This window comes from Heterodontus francisci, chromosome 34, assembly GCF_036365525.1.
Source record: "Heterodontus francisci isolate sHetFra1 chromosome 34, sHetFra1.hap1, whole genome shotgun sequence".
Lineage (NCBI taxonomy): Eukaryota > Metazoa > Chordata > Chondrichthyes > Heterodontiformes > Heterodontidae > Heterodontus > Heterodontus francisci.
In genome coordinates, this window is record NC_090404.1 from 28,478,088 (window position 1) to 28,498,947 (window position 20,860).

The 20,860-nt window shown below is 45.5% G+C and overlaps 1 protein-coding gene and 1 pseudogene across 1 annotated transcript in view; both read right to left on the bottom strand.

Annotated features, from left to right (window-relative positions):
* Window positions 1–20,860, bottom strand: part of LOC137349252 (zinc finger protein 229-like) — a 725,490-nt gene that overhangs the window by 240,033 nt on the left and 464,597 nt on the right. The window lies entirely within an intron of this gene.
* On the bottom strand, window positions 18,193–19,950 carry LOC137348774 (zinc finger protein 879-like; annotated as a pseudogene).

The following is a 20,860-nucleotide window of genomic DNA, read 5'->3' on the forward strand; positions in this document are numbered from 1 at the left end:
TTCCGTTGATCCCACCTAAGTACCTTTAATGGTCTCTACTTGTCTAGAAACAGCCTTCAACACCCAGAGGGGTCGCATTCAATACGTCGCCTGCTTGTGCCACAAGAGGGGCCTGCGGGAGCTCTGTAAAGGCATAAGTTTTGCAGGGGCTTCAGTTACTTGTTTACAACATAAAAGGTGGTCCACTTGTACAATTACAATTTCATTTAAGCATCACTATTACATAATCGATTGTACAAACATAATACAATTCCAATCTTAAAGTACATCGATCATTCATTAATTCATTTTAAGTATATGTGAAAAGGTTATACAATTACTTTTTTATGGCATAACTAATTGTCCCTCCTTTTACAGAACAAGTTCGAACACTAATTGCTTTTTCGGGTAGCTGTCCAACCTGTGTTCATACATCCTCCTACATCACCTAATTAATTTCTTAAGTTACCAAATTAAGTAGGTCACATATAACACCATGATACCCAAAACCACTATCAGGACGTGGGAGATAATTCTAAACCAGGGGTGTATCTGCACGTCTGACCCCCAGTTCCATAAGTCCTCCTTCCAGGTAGAATCATTTACCTCGTCAATCTCATCTTGTAGCATCTTCGACTGTTGTTCCAGATTGTAATACACTACACCAGTGGCTTTTAGCTGCTGCCTCTCTTTAACCAAGCATGTGGACAATAGCTAAATAGTATATTCGTATTCCTGGAGGTAATTTGTCAAATCCTCCTTAATACTTTCTGTCACAGTTATCGTTTCTTGCTTTTGTTTATGTATCTCTACCAACTCCACCTTCCCTACTCGGGTTGGTATTTGTGGGTTGAACCAAAATGTACTGTTGCTCACCGGACAAGTCCGTTTATGTTCATACTGGTACCCCTTCGCTGTGGTGGTTAAGCAATATCTCCCCTTTCCCATATAGGCCACATGGGTTAGCCCTGACAATGCTTTCCTAGTCTCCATGGTGCAATTTACAGTGGCATTAAATCCACATTTTGATTCTGCCATTTTATATATAGGATGAGGACATATGATCACCTGGTTTTCCAGGCGACACTCAGACAATGGAAAATGTTGTTCCAATTACCTCTTTTCCAATTTCCATAACATAGGGTAACATATCATAGTATTTTATGTAATCTTTTCCCCTTATCACCCCTATATTTTCTACTTTGCATAATTGCATCCCTAACTTATCTCTCAGAATTACAGGTATTCCCAACACTGCTCCAATACTCATAGATCCTGTATTTACACATTCCTGACCTTTCCATACCTTAAATTTTCTGAGTTGGCACCTGGTAATTTTATCATTTGTGTGACTAGCTAAGTCCTCCAACTGGGTGTCATTGATCCAAACTGGCACCTGTCCCGCATCAATTTGGCTCAAATTTTCTCGAATTTGTTCTAACATCCACGGACCATATGTACTACAAACACTTTCATTATTTGAAATGATATCATTAATAGTATGAGCATGACCTTCTAGTACTCTCATCAGTCCTGTAATTAGCTCAGTTGCTCTGCATGTAACAAATCACATTTTCTTCCATTCCCGGTATCTCTTTGCATACCAGGTGTTGTTTATATTGGAGTCTGTCATTTGCTGTTGACTTTATATGCCTTTATTTGGGACCAGTGTTTCCATCGGCCCTTCCCTTTTACCATTACTTTGTCTCCCACAACAGGCACCTTCGTCTGTTCCTCTTTCATGTCTGTTTCTATAGAATCTCCTGCCTCAGCTCATATAGTTGTCTGCACAGCTCCTTCACAAATCTTTAACCCTTTCTCTTGCGGGTCCTATTTCCTCACTACCTGCTACGACATACCTTGGCAGTCTCATCACTCTTCCTGTCACTGTATTCATCAAGTCCTTTCCTACTTTAGCTACACCACTCTGTCCCTTTTGTTCCTTTTTCAAAATATCCTTTACTAGCTGACTAAGAGTTCTAACCTTCTGGTCCACCTTTTCCAAATCTATAGTATTGACAATTGAAGACTGTGGCTGCATCATTCACTAAACTATGTTTATGTCTCTTTCCCTTTATTATTCCCTCATCACCAAATTCTTGTCTTCGCAATTGTTACAGTAATACCTTGTACAACTTTCAGGTCTTCTCAGAGCACCAGCCAGGTAGCTGGATATCTGAGATATTCAATATTACCGGTACCAACTCAAGCTTTATATAATCATATACAATTTTATTAGTTTTTATTATCGCAAGTCCACTTTCTGGTCCTGCAGTTAAGGCAGGGCAAGGGAGACTAGTCACTTGTGACTGCTGGGTCGTAACCTTACTCGTCGGTAATTCGGAAGTGGGGGTAACCGTGGGGCTTGGTGCTTCTTGTCTGTTTAATCTCACAACCTGGAATAGGAACTGTCCTTTTTTATCTTAGAGCTTTAATATCTTGCGCTAGGGGGAGTTTGAGGATTGTCTGCACTCACTTTTGCTCTGTCTTATGCTTTCCCTGTGTTATTACTATTCCCAAATAAGAAACCTTTTCCTTCATTATCCGTACTTTTTTCAGTTTAACTTTCACTCTGACCTTCTGGAGGAAGGTGGAATATCGATGGATTATTATAAAATCCCTGGGAGAGACACGTCCAGATGTATTGTTGTCCCTGGAACGTAAACGCAAATTTATATTGACACTCTTGTGCCAACGGTATGGACCAGAACCCATTGCTAATGTCCAACACAGTAAACCACTTAGACTGTTTTGTTTTATACTTTCTAAAACTTTGGGATTGTCCTCTTAAATATCAGAAAAATTTCCCATTGAGTGCTTTAAATAACCACTCATATCAATTAAATTGTGTTTATTGATTCCAATTTCTTGTGCCCAGACTTGGTGGTATTTTTTTGTACGTTAAAGACAGAAGTGCTTGCAACTATCTCTTCTTCTCAAGCACTTTGTCTCATTGATAAAGATGCTGTGATATTTGATGTCTGCAATTAAGTTCTTAAATTCTCAAAGCTGCTGGATCTCTTGCTGTGGCCTCAGTTCTCACATGGCCTTGGAACCTGCCGTCACCTGTTTAAAAAAAACACAAAGAATCCATTGTGGCTCTGCCCCTGAGCCCAGTGGGTTAATTTGTCCACTTATATCTGTCAATTTAGAAATTTAAAATTTAACAATGTCCAATATGTATAAATTTTACTCTCAGCAATGCAAAAATTGTGTGGTGGATTAAATGGAAAAAACAATAGCTGCAGCAGGGTTAATGTCTTTGTCTGTCTCCAAGGGGGTGGAGCAAAACATTCTCAGCTGCATCACTTTACGTAACCTTTTTTCTGATCGAAAAGAACTACTCTCCACTTTAAACTTTTTTCAATCCTTTTGGTATCCTTAGGGTTTGAAAACAACAAAATCATTAGTAACATTATCAACTTCAAAGGAAAGCATCTCCATCAGGAAAGACAGCATTTTAGATTAAAGTCCAATTATTACCAAACTTTTAACATCTTTTGTAAGAGGTTTCTGATGCCAGGATTTTTTTATAACAAAGATGGTTCCAAATTCCAATTCACTGCAATAAATATTTAAAAACCAAAACTGCCAATGTTATATGAACGAGTCTTGTGTCCGGAACTGAAGACTCCTCCAAAACTTGACGTAATAAACTTGAAAGTTCATTGTGGCCACAAATGAAATTTCCAGTTTTTCAACTTAACAGGTCAATTAACCTTAATCGTATAAACTTAACTCAGACTTATTAACTTATAATTCTTATTAACTACACACAGAACAGAATAGCACGTGCTTTGTTTTTAAGATGGTAAATTACATCATTTTCCTTGTTCTTCAGGCGTCTTTTCAAATGACTGTAATAAAACCAAAAACTAAAGAAAAAGTTATTTAACATTCTTAACGCAAAAAATTTAACACCAACTCCTTACACAAACTTTAAACAGGATTTCTTTCCCATATCTCCTTTGTTTATCTTTCTCTCCCTTAAACCAATATCCAATTCCTGACATTTGCTACTTAAACACATTCAGTAAAACATGTCTTCAAGTTTAGACTGCAAAATAAAGCAATAGCAGAGTTTCCAATTAAAGCAGTGTTTTAAACTGCAAATTGGATTTTTGCCAGACATCTTCAGACCTTCAAGACTGAAGCTTATCTGTTAGAAAATTGTTCATTGCCTTTTCACAGTTGCAAAACCAACTTTTAAAATAAAAATAAAACTTTAACTTAAAATATGATTCAATTTTATATCCCATTGCTGGGTGCACAATCTTAAATCGAAATTAATACACTCAACAATCACTTTTCTCACCCATTCAATTCCAAACAACTTAATAGACTCATGCTTTCAACATTAAAGCCAGACAACAGAGTTAACGACAGTCAGTTCTACAGAACACAAGCTGTACATCCCAGGGACATTCAATTCATTCTTGGAAGCTTCCAACATTCACACATTCAAATCAAAGACACAGTAACTTGTTTTTACTCTAAAACATAGTCATTTATGTCACTCTGCCATAAACTTTGTCATGGAGCCCTCTGGCCTTTATCGGCCAAGGACCATTGGGTCCATTCTTTATCCTTACCCAAACTCTCTTTATATCTTCCAGGGGACCACTGTCCCTTGGAGGTGCCATATTTTTGCCCAATTTCAGTGTATGTTTTAGCCAAATTAAACTGTTGCTCTACATATTCTTTTAACTGCCGAAGGATTTCATCTTCGGGAACATCAAGTGGGGCCCGCCCACCTTTGACGGTAGTTGGTAACTGTCGGTTGCCTTTGTTGGTCATTTTATCAATGCTGTAGGGTCAGTATAACCGGGTATTTTTACAGATAAACTCGAGACGAAGGGGGCTTCCTTCGAAGCCCGTGGGCTTAATAGCCGGGTCGGTATTACGCCAAATACCGCCACATAAGGTGCCTGAATATATAGGAAGTTTCCGTTTTCCCCCCGAGTCTCGAGTTGCGGAACAGAAAGGTTCGGGATCGCGTGGTAGAGTACCGAGCTTAGGCAACGGCCGAGGCATTTTTTTACAACAAAGAGGAGTCCTTTCCTCCGGGGCCCGATAAAGGTCTGATGTCCAGTGCTTTGGTCTTTATCCTCCAGCGATCCTGCTGACTACGCCAAGTTGTTGGATCCCATTAGTTACACAAAGAGAGCCGAAGTCTGACTGTAGCTTTAAGAAACTTTATTGCAGTACTTAATTGTTACATCTTCAGAAAACTTAACAATGAACTGAACTAAAACTAAAATCAACACACACACTGAACTAACCCCCTGAACTAACTCTTCACGCCAAATCAAGCCTTATTATAGTTATTCATACAAATCAGTGACACCTACTCTTTGTTCCCAATTGGTCTACAAACTTCTGCAGTTTCTTGGTGCCGGGACCTGATTGGGGTACTGCCTTGTCAATTTGTTTTAACTCCTTACTCCAGTTTCCCATCCCCTTATCTCCTTGTGAACCTTTAGGCTGATTGTTGTACAATAGGCTACTAATAAACAGGCTGCAGCTGTCCTGTTAGTTTTTTCTTGTTAGTCTACTTCTACTGATAAGTTGCCTCTGCAGCCCTGAAGTTATGAAGTCATTTCTGATAAACTGCCTCTGCAGCTCCGAGGTTATTTTGTTATAGGCTCTGCTTAATTGATTAGTTCACTTTAAATGTCGCCAATAGTTCTGTTCCTACACTGTGCTTTTCCTTAATTTGTTGTCTGTCTGCTTGACCATCCCAAGTATTCATACTTTGTTTCCAAAGTTGGTAAGTATGTGCCATGCAGGATGATATATTTCAGATAGTGGGGTGGGGAGATTACTGAACACAATGCAATATTCACAACTGTTTAAGATCAGAACAGGAAGCTGAAATCTCCGATGTTGCAGGAGGAATTCATTCTGAGGGAGTTGCACCCGAAACAGTAATCATTAATTTATCTCTATCAAATGATGATTGACCTGCTGTGTATTTCCTCATTTTTGTGTTCCTTTCAGTTTTCCAGCATTCGTGAATTTTTTTTTGTATCTCGGTTAAAACATATTCTTATTGTGATATTAAAATCACAAAATGTTCAAAGTCAATCCCCATTGAGTGAACCAAAGGACGCAGCTGGCCCTGAGGATTTGGGTTATCAATAAACAGAGATCTCACAAGAGGTTTATTCAGGGAATCATGTTTTTTCTCCAAGAGAAACTAAAATGATTTCCCAAAGTTCAGATTTGCCCCATGAGCATGGACCCACATACAAGAAGTATCATTAATGGCAGCTCCTCACTCCCACAGAACAGCTCCTGGCCTCACCCTGCACTTCAGTGCCTCCCACGCCCCAACACCATTGCTGGTTCCTGAATGCTGAAGCTGCTGGATCAAATGATTAAACACAGCTCGTCACTGTCTGCAGGAATTCTGTCCCACAGTGTGCAGTGGCACTCAGTTACTTGAAGAACTTCAACAAGACAAAACGAAACGGTGGCGGCATTGAAAGGGGCAGCAGATGGAAGTGAGAGCAGGAAAATGGCAGAATGATATTGGAGGGAGGAGGGAGGAAGGTCAGAATGAAACTGGAGGGGGAAGGAGTATCAGTGTGAAATTGGACGGAGGGGGATAGAGTGTCAGTATGAAATTGGACGGAGGGGGATAGAGTGTCAGTATGAAATTGGAGGGAGGGGGAAGGAGTGTCAGTGTGAAATTGGACGGAGGGGGGAAGGAGTGTCAGTGTGAAATTGGAGGGAGGGGGAAGGAGCATCAGTGTGAAATTGGTGGGAGGGGGAAGGAGTGTCAGTGTGAAATGGGAGGGAGGGGGAAGGAACGTCAGAGTGAAATTGGAGGGAGAGGCAAGGAGCATCGGTGTGAAATTGGACGGAGAGGGAAGGAGTGTCGGTGTGAAATTGGATGGAGGGGGAAGGAGCGTCAGGGTAAAATTGGAGGGAGGGGGAAGGAGAGTCAGTGTGAAATTGTGGAGAGGGGGAAGGACTGTCAGTGTGAAATTCGGGGGAGGGGGAGGGGGTGTCAGTGTGAAATTGGAGGGAGGGGGAAGGAGTGTCGGTGTGAAATTGGACGGAGGGGGAAGGAGTGTCAGTGTGAAATTGGAGGGAGGGGGAAGGAGTGTCAGTGTGAAATTGGAGGGAGAGGAATGGGTGTCAGTGTGAAATTGGACGGAGGGGGAAGGAGCATCAGTGTGCAATTGGACGAAAGGGGAAGGAGTGTCAGTGTGAAATTGTAGAGTGGGGGAAGGAGTGTCAGTGTGAAATTGGTCGGAGGGGGAAGGAGTGTCAGTGTCAAATTGCGGGGAGGGGGAAGGAGTGTCATTGTGAAATAGGAGGGAGGGGGAAGGAGCGTCAGGGTAAAATTGGAGGGAGGGGGAAGGAGTGTCAGTATGAAATTAGAGAGAGGGGGAAGGAGTGTCAGTGTGAAATTGGTCGGAGGGGGAAGGAGTGTCAGTGTCAAATTGCGGGGAGGGGGAAGGAGTGTCATTGTGAAATAGGAGGGAGGGGGAAGGAGCGTCAGGGTAAAATTGGAGGGAGGGGGAAGGAGAGTCAGTGTGAAATTGGAGAGAGGGGAAAGGAGCGTCAGTGTGAAATTGGGGGAGGGGGAGGGAGTGTCAGTGTGAAATTGGATGGAGGGGGAAGGAGTGTCAGTGTGAAATTGGACAGAGGGGGGAAGGAGTGTCAGTGTGAAATGGGAGGGAGGGGAAAGGAGTATCCGTGTGAAATTGGTGGGAGAGGGAAGGAGTGTCAGTGTGAAATTGGAGGGAGGGGGAAAGAGTGTCAGAGTGAAATTGGACGGAAGGGAAGGAGTGTCAGTGTCAAATTGGAGGGAGGGGGAAGGAGTGTCTGTGTGAAATTGGACGGAGGGGGAAGGAGTGTCAGAGTGAAATTGGACGGAAGGGAAGGAGTGTCAGTGTGAAATTGGAGGGAGGGGGAAGGAGTGTCGGTGTGAAATTGGACGGAGGGGGAAGGAGTGTCAGTGTGAAATTGGAGGGAGGGGGAAGGAGTGTCAGTGTGAAATTGGAGGGAGAGGAAGGGGTGTCAGTGTGAAATTGGACGGAGGGGGAAGGAGCATCAGTGTGCAATTGGACGAAAGGGGAAGGAGTGTCAGTGTGAAATTGTAGAGTGGGGGAAGGAGTGTCAGTGTGAAATTGGTCGGAGGGGGAAGGAGTGTCAGTGTCAAATTGCGGGGAGGGGGAAGGAGTGTCATTGTGAAATAGGAGGGAGGGGGAAGGAGCGTCAGGGTAAAATTGGAGGGAGGGGGAAGGAGTGTCAGAGTGAAATTGGAGGGAGGGGGAAGGAGCGTCATTGTGAAATTGGACGGAGGGGGAAGGAGTGTCAGTGTGAAATTGGCGAGAGGGGGAAGGAGTGTCAGTGTGAAATTGGAGGGAGACGAAGGAGTGTCAGTGTGAAATTGGACGGAGGGGGAAGGAGTGTCATTGTGAAATTGGAGGGAGGGGGATGGAGTGTCATTGTGAAATTGGACGGAGCGGGAAGGAGTGTCAGTGTGAAATTGGCGTGAGGGGGAAGGAGTGTCAGTGTGAAATTGGAGGGAGGGGGAAGGAGTGTCAGAGTGAAATTGGATGGAAGGGGAAGGAGTGTCAGTGTGAAATTGGAGGGAGAGGCAAGGAGCATCGGTGTGAAATTGGACGGAGGGGGAAGGAGTGTCGGTGTGAAATTGGATGGAGGGGGAAGGAGCGTCAGGGTAAAATTGGAGGGAGGAGGAAGGAGAGTCAGTGTGAAATTGTGGAGAGGGGGAAGGAGTGTCAGTGTGAAATTGGGGGGAGGATGAGGGGGTGTCAGTGTGAAATTGGAGGGAGGGGGAAGGAGTGTCAGTGTGAAATTAGAGAGAGGGGGAAGGAGTGTCAGTGTGAAATTGGACGGAGGGGGGAAGGAGTGTCAGTGTGAAATGGGAGGGAGGGGGAAGGGGTGTCAGTGTGAAATTGGATGGAGGGGGAAGGAACGTCAGAGTGAAATTGGAGGGAGAGGCAAGGAGCATCGGTGTGAAATTGGACGGAGAGGGAAGGAGTGTCAGTGTGAAATTGGACGGAGGGGGAAGGAGCGTCAGTGTGAAATTGGACGGAAGGGGAAGGAGTGTCAGTGTGAAATTGGAGAGTGGGGGAAGGAGTATCAGTGTGAAATTGGAGGGAGGGGGAAGGTGTGTCAGTGTGAAATTGGATGGAGGGGGAAGGAGTGTCAGTGTGAAATTGGACAGAAGGGGAAGGAGTGTCAGTGTGAAATTGGACGGAGGGGGAAGGAGCGTCAGTGTGAAATTGGATGGAGGGGGAAGGAGTGTCATTGTGAAATTGGAGAGAGGGGGAAGGAGCGTCAGTGTGAAATTGGACGGAGGGGGAAGGAGGGAGAGCATGAAATTGGAGGGAGGGGGAAGGAGCATCAGTTTAAAATTGCGGGGAGTGGGAACGAGTGTCAGTGTGAATTTGGATGGAGGGGGAAGGAGTGACAGTGTGAAATGGGAGGGAGAGGGAAGGGTGTCACTGTGAAATTGGACGGAGGGTGAAGGAGCGTCAGTATGAAATTGGACGGAGGGGGAAGGAGAGTCAGTGTGAAATTGGACGGCAGGGGAAGGAGTGACAGTGTGAAATTGGACGGAAGGGGAAGGAGTGTCAGTGTGAAATTGCACGGAGGGGGAAGGAGTGTCAGTGTGAAATTGGAGAGGGGGAAGGAGTATCAGTGTGAAATTGGAGGGAGGGGGAAGGTGTGTCAGTGTGAAATTGGACGGAGGGGGAAGGCGCGTCAGTGTGAAATTGGATGGAGGGGGAAGGTGTGTCAGTGTGAAATTGGACGGAAGGGGAAGGAGTGTCAGTGTGAAATTGGACGGAGGGGGAAGGAGCGTCAGTGTGAAATTGGACGGAGGGGGAAGGAGCGTCAGTGTGAAATTGGACGGAGGGGGAAGGAATGTCAGTGTGAAATTGGACGGAAGGGGAAGGAGTGTCAGTGTGAAATTGGAGGGAGGGGGAAGGAGTGTCAGTATGAAAGTGGACGGAGGGGGAAGGAGCGTCAGTGTGAAATTGGACGGAGGGGGAAGGAGCGTCAGTGTGAAATTGGACGGAGGGGGAAGGAATGTCAGTGTGAAATTGGACGGAAGGGGAAGGAGTGTCAGTGTGAAATTGGAGGGAGGGGGAAGGAGTGTCAGTATGAAAGTGGACGGAGGGGGAAGGAGCGTCAGTGTGAAATTGGACGCAGGGAGAAGGAGTGTCAGTGTGAAATTCGACGGACGGGGAAGGAGTGTCAGTGTGAAATTGGACGGAGGGAGAAGGAGTGTCAGTGTGAAATTCGACGGAAGGGGAAGGAATGTCAGAGTGAAAGTGGACGGAGGGGGAAGGAGCGTCATTGTGAAATAGGAGGGAGGGGTAAGGAGCGTCAGTGTGAAATTGGACGGAAGGGGAAGGAGCGTCAGTGTGAAATTGGACGGAGGGAGAAGGAGTGTCAGTGTGAAATTGGAGGGAGAGGAAGGAGTGTCAGTGTGAAAGTGGAGGGAGAGGAAGGAGTGTCTCTTTGAAATTGGAGGGAGAGGAAGGAGTGTCAGTGTGAAATTGGAGGGATAGGAAGGAGTGTCTCTTTGAAATTGGAGGGAGAGGAAGGAGTGTCACTGTGAAATTGGAGAGAGAGGAAGGAGTGTCTCTTTGAAATTGGAGGGAGAGGAAGGAGCGTCAGTATGAAATTGGAGAGAGAGGAAGGAGTGTCAGTATGAAATTGGAGGGAGAGGAAGGAGTGTCAGTGTGAAATTGGAGAGAGAGGAAGGAGCGTTAGTATGAAATTGGAGGGAGAGGAAGGGGTGTCAGTGTGAAATTGGAGGGAGAGGAAGGAGTGTCTCTTTGAAATTGGAGGGAGAGGAAGGAGTGTCAGTGTGAAATTGGAGAGAGAGGAAGGAGTGTTAGTATGAAATTGGAGGGAGAGGAAGGAGTGTCAGTATGAAATTGGAGGGAGAGGAAGGAGTGTCAGTGTGAAATTGGAGGGAGAGGAAAGAGTGTCTCTTTGAAATTGGAGGGAGAGGAAGGAGTGTCACTGTGAAATTGGAGAGAGAGGAAGGAGTGTCAGTGTGAAATTGGAGGGAGAGGAAGGAATGTCTCTTTGAAATTGGAGAGAGAGAAGGAGTGTCAGTGTGAAATTGGAGGGAGAGGAAGGAGTGTCAGTGTGAAATTGGAGGGAGAGGAAGGAGTGTCAGTATGAAATTGGAGAGAGAGGAAGGAGCGTCAGTATGAAATTGGAGAGAGAGGAAGGAGTGTCAGTATGAAATTGGAGGGAGAGGAAGGAGTGTCAGTGTGAAATTGGAGGGAGAGGAAGGAGTGTCTCTTTGAAATTGGAGGGAGAGGAAGGAGTGTCACTGTGAAATTGGAGAGAGAGGAAGGAGTGTCAGTGTGAAATTGGAGGGAGAGGAAGGATTGTCTCTTTGAAATTGGAGAGAGAGGAAGGAGTGTCAGTGTGAAATTGGAGGGAGAGGAAGGAGTGTCAGTGTGAAATTGGAGGGAGAGGAAGGAGTGTCTCTTTGAAATTGGAGGGAGAGGAAGGAGTGTCAGTGTGAAATTGGAGGGAGAGGAAGGAGTGTCAGTATGAAATTGGAGAGAGAGGAAGGAGCGTCAGTGTGAAATTGGAGAGTGGAAGGAGTGTCTCTTTGAAATTGGAGGGAGAGGAAGGAGCGTCAGTATGAAATTGGAGAGAGAGGAAGGAGCGTCAGTATGAAATTGGAGAGAGAGGAAGGAGCGTCAGTATGAAATTGGAGAGAGAGGAAGGAGTGTCAGTATGAAATTGGAGAGTGGAAGGAGTGTCTCTTTGAAATTGGAGGGAGAGGAAGGAGCGTCAGTATGAAATTGGAGAGAGAGGAAGGAGTGTCAGTATGAAATTGGAGGGAGAGGAAGGAGTGTCAGTGTGAAATTGGAGAGAGAGGAAGGAGCGTCAGTATGAAATTGGAGAGAGAGGAAGGAGTGTCAGTATGAAATTGGAGGGAGAGGAAGGAGTGTCAGTGTGAAATTGGAGGGAGAGGAAGGAGTGTCTCTTTGAAATTGGAGGGAGAGGAAGGAGTGTCACTGTGAAATTGGAGAGAGAGGAAGGAGTGTCAGTGTGAAATTGGAGGGAGAGGAAGGAATGTCTCTTTGAAATTGGAGAGAGAGGAAGGAGTGTCAGTGTGAAATTGGAGGGAGAGGAAGGAGTGTCAGTGTGAAATTGGAGGGAGAGGAAGGAGTGTCAGTATGAAATTGGAGAGAGAGGAAGGAGCGTCAGTATGAAATTGGAGAGAGAGGAAGGAGTGTCAGTATGAAATTGGAGGGAGAGGAAGGAGTGTCAGTGTGAAATTGGAGGGAGAGGAAGGAGTGTCTCTTTGAAATTGGAGGGAGAGGAAGGAGTGTCACTGTGAAATTGGAGAGAGAGGAAGGAGTGTCAGTGTGAAATTGGAGGGAGAGGAAGGAATGTCTCTTTGAAATTGGAGAGAGAGGAAGGAGTGTCAGTGTGAAATTGGAGGGAGAGGAAGGAGTGTCAGTGTGAAATTGGAGGGAGAGGAAGGAGTGTCTCTTTGAAATTGGAGGGAGAGGAAGGAGTGTCAGTGTGAAATTGGAGGGAGAGGAAGGAGTGTCAGTATGAAATTGGAGAGAGAGGAAGGAGCGTCAGTGTGAAATTGGAGAGTGGAAGGAGTGTCTCTTTGAAATTGGAGGGAGAGGAAGGAGCGTCAGTATGAAATTGGAGAGAGAGGAAGGAGCGTCAGTATGAAATTGGAGAGAGAGGAAGGAGCGTCAGTATGAAATTGGAGAGAGAGGAAGGAGTGTCAGTATGAAATTGGAGAGTGGAAGGAGTGTCTCTTTGAAATTGGAGGGAGAGGAAGGAGCGTCAGTATGAAATTGGAGAGAGAGGAAGGAGTGTCAGTATGAAATTGGAGGGAGAGGAAGGAGTGTCAGTGTGAAATTGGAGAGAGAGGAAGGAGCGTCAGTATGAAATTGGAGAGAGAGGAAGGAGTGTCAGTATGAAATTGGAGGGAGAGGAAGGAGTGTCAGTGTGAAATTGGAGGGAGAGGAAGGAGTGTCTCTTTGAAATTGGAGGGAGAGGAAGGAGTGTCACTGTGAAATTGGAGAGAGAGGAAGGAGTGTCAGTGTGAAATTGGAGGGAGAGGAAGGAATGTCTCTTTGAAATTGGAGAGAGAGGAAGGAGTGTCAGTGTGAAATTGGAGGGAGAGGAAGGAGTGTCAGTGTGAAATTGGAGGGAGAGGAAGGAGTGTCAGTATGAAATTGGAGAGAGAGGAAGGAGCGTCAGTATGAAATTGGAGAGAGAGGAAGGAGTGTCAGTATGAAATTGGAGGGAGAGGAAGGAGTGTCAGTGTGAAATTGGAGGGAGAGGAAGGAGTGTCTCTTTGAAATTGGAGGGAGAGGAAGGAGTGTCACTGTGAAATTGGAGAGAGAGGAAGGAGTGTCAGTGTGAAATTGGAGGGAGAGGAAGGAATGTCTCTTTGAAATTGGAGAGAGAGGAAGGAGTGTCAGTGTGAAATTGGAGGGAGAGGAAGGAGTGTCTCTTTGAAATTGGAGGGAGAGGAAGGAGTGTCAGTGTGAAATTGGAGGGAGAGGAAGGAGTGTCAGTATGAAATTGGAGAGAGAGGAAGGAGCGTCAGTGTGAAATTGGAGAGTGGAAGGAGTGTCTCTTTGAAATTGGAGGGAGAGGAAGGAGCGTCAGTATGAAATTGGAGAGAGAGGAAGGAGCGTCAGTATGAAATTGGAGAGAGAGGAAGGAGCGTCAGTATGAAATTGGAGAGAGAGGAAGGAGTGTCAGTATGAAATTGGAGAGTGGAAGGAGTGTCTCTTTGAAATTGGAGGGAGAGGAAGGAGCGTCAGTATGAAATTGGAGAGAGAGGAAGGAGTGTCAGTATGAAATTGGAGGGAGAGGAAGGAGTGTCAGTGTGAAATTGGAGAGAGAGGAAGGAGCGTCAGTATGAAATTGGAGAGAGAGGAAGGAGTGTCAGTATGAAATTGGAGGGAGAGGAAGGAGTGTCAGTGTGAAATTGGAGGGAGAGGAAGGAGTGTCTCTTTGAAATTGGAGGGAGAGGAAGGAGTGTCTCTTTGAAATTGGAGGGAGAGGAAGGAGTGTCTCTTTGAAATTGGAGGGAGAGGAAGGAGTGTCACTGTGAAATTGGAGGGAGAGGAAGGAGTGTCAGTATGAAACTGGAGGCAGGGTGCAAAGAACAGGTAAATCTGGTTACTTGATTCGTTGTTACTTGGAACTGTGATCTGAACAGACATCTTCTGATGTTAACTCGGATTAATATTCCTGTCTTTTTCCTTCTGAAAGTCTCAGGGTATATCACAGTTTTCCAGAGCCTTGCAGACACTTAGTTTAGTTTAGTTTAGAGATACAACACTGAAACAGGCCCTTCGGCCCACCGAGTCTGTGCCGACCATCAACCACCCATTTATACTAATCCTACACTAATCCCATATTCCTACCACATCCCCACCTGTCCCTATATTTCCCTACCACCTACCTATACTAGAGGCAATTTATAATGGCCAATTAACCTATCTTTTGGCATGTGGGAGGAAACCGGAGCACCCGGAGGAAACCCACGCAGACACAGGGAGAACTTGCACACTCCACACAGGCAGTACCCAGAATTGAACCCGGGTCGCTGGAGCTGTGAGGCTGCGGTGCTAACCACTGCGCCACTGTGCCGCCCTTCATCGACTCCACGTCACATCGGACAGTTACATTATCTGAGGACTGACAGGACTTTCGAGACTCTCTCACTTCACCGTGTTGTACAAGAACGGGATCAGACCAATCCAAAACTGTCTTTTCTTCACTTCTTTCTTGTATATATATTTCACATTGACTGTTCAATGTGTGTTAATAGCTGAATTTATCCATCTGGTTAAGTCACTCTGATCCCTCTTATGCTCAACCCCTAACTACAGTAAATTGTGGATAACTAGAAGCTCCATGTTCTGTGTCTCTCACTTTGAAATGATTTGGACAGACACCAGAGTCCCAGACGAGACTCCTGCAGAATTCTTCTCTTTACTATTAACAAACCACTTCTAATTTTCAGTTGGTCACTTAAAGGAATACCGGTTTGATTTGATATTTGATTGTAACCAGTTTATGACCATTTGCCACTCCAATAATCAGGAGCAAAAGCAAATCTTACATTAAAAACATTCAAATTTTAGTTCAGTGGGTTCTGATTCTCACGTTGCAAACTGGAAGTAACTTCAGTGATGGAGTTACAAAAATACCCAGCTTATTTCAAGAGTGTGGTCTGAGACCCGGGCCTGGAGTTTCCTCTTGTCAGTGCAATCTCACTTCCACCCAAGTCTACAGCGTCTTTAAAGCTTTAGAAATTGTCTGTGTCCAGACTGCAGTATCTGTGTGAAAATGCTGAGGAACCTCCAGACCTGGATGTGGTGTACAGGGCAGTCCAACTACTGCTGGAGACAACTGTAATATTATTGTCTTTATAGCAAACACATTCTGTACAACTGAGGCCATTGATCTGTGTCCAATTATTTCTGTCAGGTTCCAGTTACTATCCTGCAGTCTCATGGAAGGTCACACTGTTAAACACCTAATGATATCCAGAATGCTGAAAGCAACATTGAAAAGAACAAAGATAGCACGACTGCAGGCTCAGTTGAGTATCGGCACACTTTTCAGTTTTAAATTTAGATGATTTCCAGTGTTTATTTTGACCATTTTGGGGGTGATTCACAATTATCAGATTTCTTTCAAAAAACACACAAAGGAAAATTGGTGAAAAGTAGAAAACCCCAGGGATCACCTCGACTTTATCATTCTCTTAATCACAGACATGGCCATGTCTGTTCACTTCCTTGTATCCCTCATCCCTCACATTCCCCTTCCTTCTGTATCCACCCTGGAAAAACTCTCCCCAAGTCACCGACATCTCCTCTTTCAAACTTTCAACTGTCTCGCCATTGACCGTCCGTTTGTCACAATACTACTGCAACTGGCCATCTGCTCAATCACTTCCTGAGCCTTTGCCCTCAGTAAAACCCTGACTCACTCCCACCCCCCCCCACCCCCCCTCCCCTTCCTCAAGTCTGAGGAGTTCAGATTTGAACATATCTGCTGTATAACTGGTTTAGGAATTCATTGCCAGAGACAGCTGCACCACACATCAAGCTCTATCTGACCCTGCTCTCCTCTGCCAAAACTGCTCACTATTTCAGGATCATTCCTGAAAGCAAAGATAACCCCAGCTTCATTTCTCCACTACCGTCTCCCTTAAACTCTCTCTCACCTGATCTTAAACAAGTGTAAGGAGCTCATGGATTTCTTTGTCACTAACCCTGAGACCATCCATTCAGCTGCATCCTCCTCTTCTCCACCAAGCCAAACATCCCCCAAGGTTCCCACTTCCTCAGCCCTGAACCTGTGTCTTTGTCTAGTTTCTCTCCCATCATGTCCTCTCCAAGCTTATCTTATCCATGAGACCCACCTCCTTCTCTCTCACCCCCATTCCCACTAAACTGGTCAACCAACTTCCCTTCCTGGTCCTTGACATTGTAAGCAGTTCCCTTTCCTCAGGTATTTTCTGCTCCCTTTTAAAACTGTCATTATCACCCACCTCCTCAAAACCCCCACCCAAAACTCCGCTGTTCTTGTAAACGACCACCCCATCTTCAACCTCTCATTCCTCTCCAAAGTCACTCAATGTCTTTATGCCTCCCAAATCCGTGTCCACCTTTCCCACAACTCCATGTTTGAAACTTTCCAATCAGGTTTCCATCACACAGCACTGAAACAGCTCGAATCCATGCCACAAAGGACATTCTCTGTGCCTGTGGGGCACTATCCCTCCTCAGACTTCTTCACCTCCCAGTCGACCACACCATCCTCCAACGCCTCTCCTCCACTGTCCAGCTGAGTGGGACTGACCTCCCTTGGCTCCACTCAGATCGATCCAATCATAGCCAAAGAATCTCTTGCAATAGTTTCTCTTCTCACCCCATTACCTTTGGAGTTTCCCAAGGATCTATCGATGGCCTCTATCCCCCATCTATCTGCTGCCCCTCGGTGACATCATCCAAAGACATGACATCAGGCTCCACATGTGTGCTGATGTCACACATCTCTACATCACCACCACCTCTCTTGACCCCTCCAGTGTTTCTATGTTGTCAGCCTGCTTGTCTATTCTAATGCTCTTCTGATTGACCCCCACCCCCACCCTGCATAAACTGCAGCTCATTCAAACTCTGCTGCTGTTTACTCCAAGCATCACAAATTTCCACTCATCCATCATTACTGAGCTCACTGATCTACAATGGCTCCAGGTCCTCTAATGCCTCCATTTTAAAATTCTCATCTCATGTTCAAATCCCTTCACCCTCGCCACTCCCTCTATCTGTAACCTCCTCCAGCCGTACTACCCTCAGAGAACTCTGCATTCCTCCAACTCTGGCCTCTTACACATTCCTCACTCTCTCTGTCCCATTGGATCTAGCTTCAGTCACCTGCCCTGAGTTCTGGAATTCCCTCCCTGTACCTTTCTGCCAGTCCACATCTCTCCTCTGTTAAAACCCTCCTAAAAACCTACGTTTTTGACCAAGCTTTAAGTCAGTCCTCCTAATTTCCCTTCCTTGGCTCAGTGTCAATTTTTGTCTGATTTTTCAGTTTATGTTCTGAGATGCACCTCGGGATACTTTTCTACCTTAAAGGTACGGTGTAAATGAAAGGTATTTTGAAATCACATTGTAACGGACTGGGGAAGCTCGTATTAAAATAATCTTTGCGTACAATAGAGTTAAGTGATAGATCAGCCACGATCTCATTGAATGGCAGAACAGACTCGAGGGGCTGAATGGCTGATTCCTGTTTCTATCTCTTGAATAAACTTGGACTGAAACACAGCCGATGAATGGAAAGCCACGGGAAAACTGGGGAGAAGGCACTGCAATGGGAAACCAGCACCTGAGCAGAGTTAGAGAGTGGGGGAAGACTGGGGAGAAAGTACATGTAGAACTGGAGCAGGCTATTCAGCCCCTCAAACCTGCTGTACATTTCAATTAGATCCTGGCTCATCAATTAGTCTCCATTGTCTTGAAGAAATTAAACTTTCTTGATTATATATCCAAATATTAAACTCCAGCCCAGTTACTGGGATTAGCAACATCAGCAGAAACAAACCCCAACTGTCAGAATGAAAATGGTTCAGCCCTGGATGTGATTAACATCAGCAATAACAGCAGAATCCAACCCCTGCAGTCACTTGTGAACTCGCTGGTGTCTCAGAATGCTGAATGACTGAGTGAATCCCCTCCCACACACAGAGCATGTGAATGGCCTCTCCCCAGTGTGAACTCGCTGGTCTCTCAGCAGATTGGAAAACTGAGCGAATCTTTTTCCACACTCAGAGCAGGTGAATGGTCTCTCCCCAGTGTGAACTCGCTGGTGCTGCATCAGGTGATTTTTGCTTTTAAAGCTCTTCTCACAGTCAGCACATTTAAAAGGTCTCTTATCAGTGTGAAGAAGTTGGTGTGAATTGAGGCTGGATACTCTAGCGAATCCCTTCCCACACTCATTGCAGGTGAATGGTTTCTCCCCAGTGTGAAGCCGCCAGTGGTCAGTAAGGTTAGATGAGTGAGTGAATCCCTTCCCACACACAGAACAGATAAACGGTCTCCCCCCTGTGTGAACTCGCTGGTGTGGCAGCAGGTGGGATGACTGAGCGAATCCCTTCCCACACACAGGGCAGGTGAACAGCTTCTCCCCAGTGTGACTGCATCGATGAGTCTCGAGCTCAGATGGGTAAGTGTATCCCTTCCCACAGTCCCCACATTTCCATGGTTTCTCCGTGGTGCGGGTTTCCTTGTGTCTCTCCAGGTTGGATGATCAGTTGAAGCCTCGTCCACACACAGAACATGTGTACGGTTTCTCCCCGCTGTGAATGGTGTGATGTTTTTTCAGGCTGTGTAACTGGTTAAAGCTCTTTCCACAGTCAGTCACTGGAACACTCTCACTCGGGTGTGTGTGTCTCGATGCTTTTCTAGTCAAACTGATGTTTGAAATCTTTTCCCACAGACAGAACAGACAAACATTTCTCCTTCCACATTCAAAGGCCGATGGTATTCAGGCCCTGATGAATCGAGTGTTTCTTTCAGTTCCTGATATGATGTTTGGTTTGAGTTTCCCCGTCTACAAATTCTTCTCTTCTAATACACTGTGAAATGAGTTTTTTAAGGTCATCACTGTCAGTACAGGATAGAAATTCAGAGCAGACAATTCTAGCTTCAACTGAACATTTTTTCCTCTCTTGTTTCCTCAAAGCCGTAAATTCCCGTCCCACACACTCTCCCTCTTCCCTGTGCTGAAATCCAAACCCATGGCACCATCTACACCATTTCTTTCCTCCACTTCCAGTTTTCTCCCTCCCTCCACTGTGGCTGGGTTCAGTTCTCCAGCCCCTGTGTGCAGAGTGAGAAGCAAATCAATGAAATACACTGCCTGAAGGGGTGGTAGAGGCAGGAATCCTCACAACATTTAAGAAGTATTTAGATGAGCACTTGAAACGCCATAGCATACAAGACTACGGGCCAAGTGCTGGAAAATGGGATTCGAATAGATAGGTGCTTGATGACCGACAGGGACACGATAGGCCGAACAGCCTGTTTCTGTGCTGTATAACTATGGTCACAGGGACCCTGAAGCCCTGCCTACTCTCTGTGGTCACAAAGATGGCCACGCATGCGCCCTGCGCCCTACTCAACAAAGATGGCAGCGCACTAAACCCTCCCGCTTTTCTTTATCGAGGTGGGGGTTGTTAACCTGGGCTTCCCCGGGAAAGCCCCGGAGCTGCAAACGCTGCACTGGAACTTCTTCGGGGCTTCAGTCCTACACTAGGTGTTTCTAGGTGTTTAGCCGTCCACCACCGGCTCCATTCTCCCACTGCGCCCCGCCGACTCTCACCCGCTGCAAAAACGTCTCCAGCACTCGCACGCTTCTGATCACACTGATAATGCGCATGCCCCAAAGACAGGGCGGACTACACCTGCGCGCTGTGCTCCTTTAGAGTGAATTAGGCACATTCAATTCCGCTCGGAATGCTGGGTAACAGTCTCACCATTTGATGCCCAAATTAATGCTTAGAAGTTATATTCTGTGGTCGGATTGTAATTAAATTATTAATTAATTTATACAGAAACATAAGTGCATGGGTTCTCTTTGATCGTTGAGTCTTGGATGTGATCAATAACAGCTCTAGAAATACTTGCATGGGAGGGAGTGCAACTTAGGTTTACTGGACTCGTTCACTGAATCATAGAAAGTTTATGGCACAGAAAGAAGCCACTTGGCCCATCATGTGTGCGCTGTCCAAAAAAATGAGCCACCCATCCTAATCCCACCTTCCAGCGTTTGGTGCATAGCCCTGCAGGTTACATATGTATATCCAGACACCTTTTAAATTAGTTGAGGGTTTCTGCCTCTACTATGCATTCAGGCAGTGAGTTCAAGACCCCTACCTCCCTCTGGTTAAAAAAAAAATCCTCATGTCCCCTCTAATCTTTCTACCAATCACTTTAAAGCTATGCCCCCAAGTCACTGACCTCTCTGGAAAGGTAACTAGGCCCCTCACAGTTTTGTACATTTCAATCAAATTTTCCCTCAGCCTCCTCCGTTCCACTGACAATAGTCCCAACCTATCCAATCTTTCTTCATAGCTGCATTTTTCCAGTCATGGCAACATCCTTGTACTTCTCCTCTGTACCCTCTCTAGTGCAATTATATCAATTCTTGAATGAGCTGTCCAGAACTGCACACAGTACTCAAGTTGTGGCCTACCCAATGAGTTATACAGTTACAGCATAACTTCCCTGCTCATATATTCTATTCCTCGGCTAATAAAGGAAAGGATTCCATATGCCTTCTTCACCAT